Source organism: Solanum tuberosum, unplaced genomic scaffold (assembly GCF_000226075.1).
Source record: "Solanum tuberosum cultivar DM 1-3 516 R44 unplaced genomic scaffold, SolTub_3.0 scf00231, whole genome shotgun sequence".
NCBI classification, from domain to species: Eukaryota; Viridiplantae; Streptophyta; class Magnoliopsida; order Solanales; family Solanaceae; genus Solanum; species Solanum tuberosum.
Genome location: NW_006239157.1, coordinates 452,750 through 463,100, shown reverse-complemented (window position 1 = coordinate 463,100; position 10,351 = coordinate 452,750).

Below are 10,351 nucleotides of genomic sequence, written 5' to 3'. Positions count from 1 at the left end.
AACACATCTTCAACCCTTGATGTTCAAAAACTACCATTTCACGCCAAAATCAGTTTCGGAAGTTCTACTCACCCAAATTCGATTTCATAAAGTCGTACATGCTCCTTAACTCTTGGCTATCTACTCATGTGATCAAATTCATAATTAAACTCCCCGTTCATTACAACATTACCCTAGAACTCACCTGACTCAGATTTCGTCCAAGTCTTGCCTAGGCTAGAAATTTCCAAGTCACTACTCAAAAGTTTTCTAGCCTAAATCCTATCCCCATTGGCTTTTCCATAATGAAGGAAATAGGTCGTTACATATATCAACATTAAAAGGAATCCATGACATATAAGAAAAATCTGAACTCAATTGGGGATTTCTAACTTTAGAAATTGGAGAATTTAGGAACTCCACAAAGGAAAAGGCTCCACGGATGAAGAATATCATACCTCAATACCAAAGGCTTGTCTTCACTTTATGGATTGGATACTTGACTTGAAACCCTAGGTTGACTCCTTCTTCGTCAAGCTTTGTAGAGAGAGAAATATTTTGGAGAGGAAGACTTGTTCTTCTTTTAAGATTTGAGAGAATGATTTTAATTGGGGAAATTTTAGGGTAAAAACACTTATATAGGGCTTTAGGTGAAGGTTAAAGCGATATAGTATTAGGCTAGAATAATTAGGAAAAGACCTAAAAGCCATTAAGGAAAAATAATTGTCGACCTTACCCACGGCCTGACCCATAGTCCATTTGTGAGACCACGGACCATCCTAGTTAGGCGTGGTTGAGATCAGAGATCACTATTTGTGGACCCCCAATGATAGGCCACAACTACGGCTCGTGAGTCCATCGATGGCCGTGGACCACTGTTGTAGGTGTCACACCCCAATCATAGGTGAGGAAGACAATTACCATATGAACAAATTCTTTATGTCACGCCTCAAATCCCATTAAGACGGACAGGCACCCGATGCCCTTAAGGCCTGAGAGAACCAACATGTAACTTGTGCTTACTATGATTATAACTATGACAATTTTGTGACAAGTTCACATAGGATGCAGCGATACGAACAAACATAAGTAGACCCAAAAATTATATACAAGACATGGCCGTTGAGGCCACCACGTGTTAAGACGCAACTGAACCATATACATAAGTCTTCAAATCCTCTAAAAGATAGAAAACATTATAGTAGGTCAGGACAGACCCCGCCTTACCCTTAACTACGATACAATACCAGAATAAATATACCAAGGACTCAGTAAAGCTCTGAATCAACCTGGAGCTCACCAAAAGTAGATGAGTGTTGTCTGATCCTATTGGGGAGGTCTACTAGATGGAGTACATATGACTGCAGCATTAAATGCAGCGTCCCCTGCGAGAGACGTCAGTATGAAAAACTGTACTGAATATGTAAGGCAATAACATATATAATTAATAGTTCGAAAGAAACCAAGTATCAATATATGTGTGCAAAAATCAAAACAGAAGACCACCTTTGTTAAATCTTGTGGGATAACGTATGTTACATTCTTGTCTTTACCTTTCTGCGTGTTATGATATTTATAAGGCATGTGATACGAATGACCAGCTGATCAGTGGTAGAAGAGGATAACCCATGCTAGGCAATTTAACCCTTGAGATGCGGTCCTCATAAATTACAGAAATTAGGATCGGCCCATGCAAGGCTTTCGCCCCTAAGTTGCCACCCTTCTATACCAATTAGGATCAGCCCATGCTAGGCTTTCGGCCCTGAGCTAGGTATTTTCCCTTGGGCTGCCCCCCATAATTATACATATTGCTTCACTTAGATTCTTTAATCTTTGAGATTGTTGTTTTGGTGGTCATAATCGTTTTTGAGATTTGGAAATACAGACCAGTAACAATGACTTAAGGGGGCTAAGTAACATCAATGCATTACTAGTGAGCTTAAATGACACAATTGAATACAACTGACTAAGAGGAGGATTCACCAAACTTGCTTTCGCAAATATCATTTCTATATCAGCACATAGGAGGATAATTACACAAGTATAGAGTACAAAACATATAATGAAGTAATTCTATACAATATGGAGAGGAGGAAATATTGTTAGTTATTCGAAGATTGTACACTACCACTATGTTTCCTTTACTAGGAATAGAACTTAGGAAATTCACTTATTGATATTAATCGCAAGTATCAGATTTCATGCCGAGGATTATTGAATCGAATAGCCTTACATACATTATGCTCTGACCAATACAACTATCATGATTCAGCCTCCCCTTTTAGGTTTTAATCTACAATATAAGTCATGATAAACTAAAATTAGTAGCTATCACACCATGAGCCTCGTAAAACTGTAGCTAACTTTGACGGATATTGAGCCCATGCAACCCTTAAAATATCGTGTATCACCACACCGTCCTTCTCTGCCCAATACATACATTATATATCCTTTTCCAAGATTACCCAAGTTGCACCAACAACAATACACAGAAAATAGCCTCAAATATTCTTTATCATACAACCAATTTTTGAACTCACCACCCGCTTGAATCCTTTATGACAGCACACCTATAATTCCTCACTCAAACTCATACATAAGGAGGAAGAAAATGGAGCAGTCACCTTACCTCAATTTCTGCAACTTCTCATTATAACTTGAATTCCTCTAGAGCTTCAACTTCCCTTTACACTTAAACCAAAAAAGAAAAGAAAAGTATCTTAATAATTAAGGAAAGTGAGCAGTAGCTTGTGGGAACTTCTGCCTTGTACTTATAATTAAGCATGAATAACATGTTTTCTAGTCTTCCATGGGAGAATTAAGCTAAATACATAGGTCTCTTACCTTGGTTTGCAGATATGAGGGTTTCTTCAAGAACCCTAGAAGAGCTTTAAGGATGCTGTTTTAATCCTTAAGAGAAAAGAGAGAGAGAGCTGAAGTTAATTCTAAATATTGTGTGTTAAAAATGTGTGAGAATAGCAGCTAATATATCTTATATTGAGCTTTCTTCACCTTTAAGAATATCCCCTAGAACTTCCTTCTTTTTAGCTTCATTTTCATCTACTAATTGGTCAAGTAGGTGATGCACCTGCTTGTGTACATAAAGCAGCTCAAAATGTCAAACTAGGTGATGCACCTACTTGCTTTAACTTGGGCTTAAATATATTGGGCCAAGACAGATTTAGCTGCTGGGCTTTAATTTCATTTTCCTTTTATTAAACTTAGTTTGGGCCTCAAGTGAGTCCATTAGCATAGGCCCTACTCTGATCCATAAACCTTGGCCTTTTTAACTAGATCCATACAGCTCAAGTAGGTGATGCACCTACTTGGTCCTTTGGACTGGTCAATAAGTCAAAGTAGGTGATGCACCTACTTGTCACCTACTAGCTTAGTTAAGTCAAGCAAGAAGCTCACTTATTTTATTCCATTTTCGAAATATTAATCACTTTTGCTTTAACTTAGCACTTAACTTTCAACTGTAAGCTCAATTACCACCTTACTATCTTGAGTTTAAATACTCCTGTTGTAGTTAACTTGCAATATACATGCTAAAACGTGCAAGGTATCACATCACCTTCCGAGCTAGTTTAAACCAACGCTAATCATATAAGAAACATGGTCCCTCACCTATACTATAAGGCTATGTCAAGTATCACAAGAATAGAACAAGCATATGCGTAATACGGGCTGTTACATCCTTCCCCCTTAAAACATTCGTCCTCGAATGTTAGCATGGTTATCCAGCCCAAACAAGTTCAAGCCTAAGTTAATACTACTATTAATCACATTGAACATATAGGCTTATACTTACTTGTCAATGCCTCAACTCAACATTTTAATCTTTCTCATCGGTCCGGAAGAGATTAGGATACTTCAATTTCATTGCTTCTTCCGCTTCTCATGTAACTTCTTCTACTTGTTGGTTCCTCCATAATACTTTTACAGAAGCTACTTCTTTATTTCATAACCTCCTAACATGTCGATCCAGAATAGCAATGGGTACTTCTTCATATGTGAGATCTCCCGTAACATGTACATCTTCAGTAGGAGTAATACGAGATGGGTCTCCTACGCATTTTCGAAGAATTAAGACATGAAACACCGGAAAAATGGTTGAAAGCTCTTGAGGTAGCTCTAACTCATACGCAACTTGGCCAATTCTTCGGATAATCTTATATGGCCCTCTATAGCGTGAACTTAACTTTCCCTTTTTACCAAACCTCATTACCCCTTTCATTGGTGACACCTTCAAGAACACCCAATCCCATATAGAAAATTCTAGTCCTCTCCTTCTAACATATGCATATGATTTATGTCGACTCTGAGCTGTTTCTAGCCGTTGTTGTATCACTTTGACTTTTTCCATAGCTTGATGAACAAGATCTGGCCCAAATAAGGCACTTTCACCTGTTTCGAACCAGCCAATTGGGGATCTACATTTTCTACCATATAAAGCTTCATAAGGTACCATTTTAATACTTGAATGGTAGCTATTGTTGTATGCAAACTCGATCAACAGTAAATGATCATCCCAACTACCTTTGAAGTCTAATATACAAGCTCGCAGCATATCCTCAAGTGTTTGAATTCTACGTTCTGCCTGACCCTCTGTTTGAGGGTTAAAGGTTGTACTTAAAATCACTTGTGTTCCCAAACTCTTCTGAAATGACTTCCAAAAAATTGCAGTGAATTGAGCTCTTCTATTAGATATAATAGAGATTGACACTCCATGTAGTCGAACTATCTCTTTAATATACAACCTTGCATACTCTTCAGTTGTATAAGTAGTCTTCACCGGCAAGAAGTGCGCTGCTTTGGTGAGTCTGTCAACTATTACCCATATGGAGTCAAACTACCAAAATGAGTGAGGCAATCCAGTGACAAAATCCATGTTGATCATGCGCCACTTCCAAATTGGAAGTTCTATACACTGCATATAACCTCCGGGTTTTTGGTGCTTTATTTTTACTTGTTGACAATTTGAACATTGAGCCACGAATTCCGCAATGTTCTTCTTCATGTCCCTCGACAAATACATTTCTTTCAAGCCATGATACATTTTAGTTGACCCTCGATGGACAGAATATCTTGAACAATGTGTTTCCATCATAATCCTCTTTCTTAATTCATCTACATTAGGTACACAAAATCTGTTTTGATATCGAAGTACTCCATCTTGCGTAAGCTCAAATACCTTTGTCATACCCTGTTGTACATTCTCCTTAAGCTGTAATAGAATCGGATCAATGTACTGCTTCTCTTTCACTTCCACTACTAATGAGGATTCTGCCGCATTTTGCACAATAACCCCTTCGTCTGGAGATTAAAGAAGGCGAACCCCCCAAGCTAGCTAGTTGACATAGATCCTTAGTTATTCCTTGTCTTCCACAGACTGCCCATAAGTGCTTGCCATTATTTACAACTTAACGCATCAGCTACTACATTTACTTCCTGGGATGATACAAGATATCAATGTCATAATCTTTAATAGTTCCATCCATCTTCGCTGCCTCAAATTTAGGTCCTTTTGCTTAAAGATATATTGCAAACTCTTGTGATCAGAGTATATGTCAACATAAACTCCATACAAGTAGTGGCACCATATCTTCAAAGCAAATACAACTGTTGCTAGCTCTAGATCATAAGTTGGATAATTTTCCTCATGTTGCCGCAGTTGCCTTGAGCCATAAGCTATTACTTTACTTGTTGCATCAATACACGTCCTAGGCCCATTCCCAAAGCATCACAATACACTGCATATCCTTCCTTTCCTTCTGGAAGTACCAATACAAGTGTAGAAGTTAATTTATTCTTCAGCTCTTGGAAGCTTCTTTCACATGCATCACTCCATTGAAACTTGGTTTGTTTGTGTGATAGTATTGTTAAGGGTGCAGAAATGGAAGAGAATCCTTCAACGAACCTTCTATAATAACCTGCCAATCCAGAAAACTACGAATCTCCATAGGCGTTGTAGGTCTTGGCCAGTTTTTCACGACTTCCATCTTTTGAGCATAAACATTTATTCTTTCGTCAGATACAATATGACCTAAGAATGCAACAGATTTCAACAAACACTCACATTTAGAGAACTTCACATACAACTTACGATCACGAAGAATTCGTAAAACCTGCCGCAAGTGATTAGCATGGTCCTCTTCCGATCTTGAATACATCAAAATACCATCTATGAATATTATCACAAACACATCTAGAAATGGTATGAACACCCTATTCATCAAATCTATAAAAGTTGTTGGTGCATTTGTTAGCCCGAATGACATGACTGAAAACTCAAAATGACCATACCATGTCCGAAAAGCTGTCTTGGGAATATCTTTTTCTTTGACTCTTACTTGGTGATACCCCGACCTCAAGTCGATCTTTTAAAAACACTTAGCACCTTGTAACTGATCAAACAAATCATCAATTCTAGGAAGGGGATATCGGTTCTTAATTGTTACTTTATTTAACTATCGATAATCAATGCACATTTTCAACAAGCCATCTTTCTTATGTACAAAAAATATGGATGCTCCCCATGGGGACATACTAGGCCTTATGAATCCTTTTTATAATAAGTTTTTAATTGCTTCTTCAACTCCCGTAATTCTGCCGAGGCCATTCTATATGGAGGGATGGAGATAGGTTGAGTATCTGGAATCACATCAATACGAAACTCTACTTCTTGTTCTGGAGGCAAATGCGGAAGATCTTCAGGAAATACATCGGGAAATTCATTTACCACCGAAATGGATGGAAGAGTTGGTGGCTCTGCATCTATATTTTTCACTCTGACCAGATGACATATGTATCCTTTGGACATCAATTATTTGCCTTAAGATAAGTAATAAATTTACCTCTTGGCGCCCAAATATTACCTTTCCATTCGAGGACTGCCTCTTTTGGAAACTGGAAATGCACTATCTTAGTTAGGCAATCTACTGTGGCGTAACAAGAAGCTAACCAATCCATACCCATTATAACATCAAAATCTACCATTTATAGCTCTACAACATCAGCCAATGTATCACGATCACAAACAGTTACAATACAATTACGATAAACTCTTCTAGCTATGATAGACTCACCAATCGGTGTAGATACTTCAAATGGCTTCACTGATAATTCTAGTGTTCTTTTGAACTTTCCAGCAATCAATGGAGTAACATATGACAATGTAGACCCTTGATCAATTAGAGCATATACAATATGTGAAAATATGGACAATGTACCTATAACCACATCCGGCGAAGCTTCCAAATTTAGTCGATCCCCTAGACCATATGTGCGATTCTAAACTCCACTAGAACTAGCTGCTCCCCTAGCTCCTCTACGACGACTTGTAGGCATCTGTAGTCCCCTACCTAAAGAAGGTGCTGATGAGGATGATGCAGCAACTGATCTAGTAGGTTGTGTGACACCACCCACACCCCTATGAGGGCAATTTCTCATCATATGACCTGGTGTACCACACCAAAAACAAACATTTGTCCCAAACCGATATGCACATAAATGATTTCTTCCACATTATTTACAAGACTATAGAGGAGGTATTGATTAGCTCATACTTCCCTGCCCTTGGTACACCGGTATTTCTGAACCTTGGCTTTCACCTCTTTGCCCAAACTGACTGCCCCTAAACTCTTGAAATCGAGGTGGGGCACTAGTTGTAGAGTAGGAAGATGACAATATTGTGACACGTTCACATAGGTTGTAGCGATACGAACCAACATAGGTACACCCAAAACTTATATACAAGACTTGGCCGTTGAGGCCACCTCTTGTTAAGACGTAACTGAACCATATACATAAGTCTGCAAATCCTCTAAAAGATAGAAAAAGTTTGGGTAGGTAGGGACAGACCCCGCCTTACCCTTAACTACGATACAATACCAAAATGAATATACCAAGGACTCAGCAAAGCTCTGAATCAACCTGGAGCTCACCAAAAGTAGTTGAGTGATGTGTGCTCCTATTGAGGAAGTATACTAGCTGGAGTACTTGTGCCTGCAGCATGAAATGCAGTGTCCCCCGCGAGGTACATCAGTATGAAAAAATGTCCTAAATATGTAAGGCAATAACATATATAAGTAAGAGTTCAAATGAAACTAGGTATCAATATATGTGTGCATATATTAAAACAGAAGGCCACCTTTGTTAAATCTTTTGGGATCATGTATGTTACATTCTTCTCTTTACCTTTATGTGTGTTATGATGTTTATAAGGCATGTGATACGAATGACCAGTTGATTAGTGGTAGAAGAGGATGATCTATGCTAGGCATTTTAACCCCTGGGATGCGGTCCTCATAATTACACAAAATTGGGATCGGCCCAGGCTAGGATTTCACCCCTAAGCTGCCACCCTTCTATACCAATTGGTATCGGCCCATGCTAGGCTTTCGCCCCTGAGTTGCCACCCTTATATACCAATTGGGATCGACCCATGCTAGGCATTTGCACCTGGGCTGCCCCCCATAATTATAAAAATTGCTTCACTTAGATTCTTTAATCTTTGAGATTGTTGTTTTGGTGGTCATAATAGTTTATGAGATTTGGAAATACGGAACAGTAGTAGAAGACATGAAAATAATACTTCAAGGCAGTAACAATGACATAAGGAGGCTATGTAACATCAATGCATTATTTGACACAATTGACTTCAACTTTCTAAGAGGAGGATTCACCAAACTTGCTTTTACTAATACCATTTCTATATCAGCAAATAGGAGGATACTTACACAAATCTAGAGTACGGAACATATAATGAATTAATTTTATACACTAAGGAAAGGGGGAAATATTGTTGGCTATTTGGAGATCGTACGCTGCCACGATGTTTCCTTTACTAGGAATAGAAGTTAGGAAATTCACTAATTGATATTAATCGCAAGTATCATATTTAATAACGAAGAATATTGAATCGAACAGCCTTACATACCTTATCCTTTGGCCAATACAACTATCACGATTCAGCCTTCCCTTTTAGGTTTTAATCTATAATATAAGTCATGATAAACTAAAATTAGCAGTTATCACACCATGAGCCTCGTAAAACAGTAGCTAACTTTGACGGATAATGAGCCCATCCAACCCTTAAAATAACGTGTATCACCACACCCTCCTTCTCAGCCCAATACATATATTATATATCCTTTTCCAAGATTACCCAAACTACACCAATAACAATACACATAAAACAGCCTCAAATATTCTTTATCATACAACCAATTATTGAACTCACCACCCCCTTGAGTTCTTTATGACAGCACACCCATAATTCCTCAGTCAAACTCATACATTAGGAGGAAGAAAATGGAGCAGTCACCTTACCTCAATTTCAGCAACTTCTCCTTATAACTTTAATTCCTCTAGAGCTTCAACTTCCCTTCACACTTGAACCAAAGAAGAAGAGAAAAATTGTCACGTCCCAAATCCCATTAAGACGGACAGGTACTCAATGCCCTCTAGGCCTGAGAGAACCAACATGTAACATGTGCTTACTATGCATATAACTATGACAATCTTGTGACAAGTTCACATAGGATGCAGCTATACGAACCAACATAAGTAGACCTAAAACTTATATACAAGACTTGGCCATTGAGGCCACAAGTTATTAAGACGCAACTGAACCATAAACATGAGTCTACAAAGCCTCTAAAAGATAGAAAACCTTAGAGTAGGTCGGGACAGACCCCGCCTTACTCTTAACTATGATACAGTACCCAAAATGAATCTACCAAAGACTCAGTAAAGCTTTGAATCAATCTGGAGCTCACCAAAAGTAGTTGAGTGTCATGTGCTCCTACTGAGGAGGTCTACTAGCTGAAGTACCTGTGCCTGCAGCATGAAATACAGCGTCCCCCACGAGGGACGTCAGTACGAGAAAATGTACTGAATATGTAAGGCAATAACATGTATAAAATAAGAGTTCGAATGAAACTAAGTATCAATATATGTGTGCATAAATCAAAACAGAAGACCACCTTTGTTAACTCTTCTGGGATCATGTATGTTACATTCTTGTCTTTACCTTTCTATGTGTTATGATCTTTATAAGGCATGTGATACGAATGACCACCTGCTCAGTGGTAGAAGAGATGACCCATGCTAGGCATTTTAACCCCAGGGATGCTGTCCTCAGAATTACACAAATTGGGATCGGCCCATGCTAGGCTTACACCCCTTAGCTGCCACCCTTCTACACCAATTGGGATCGGCTTATGCTAGGCTTTCGCCCCTGAGCTGCCAACCTTAATTATACAGATTTCTTTACTTATATTCTTTAATCTTTGAGATTGTTGTTTTGGTGGTCATAATCATTTTTTATATTTGGAACTACGGACCAGTAGTAGAAAACATAAAAATA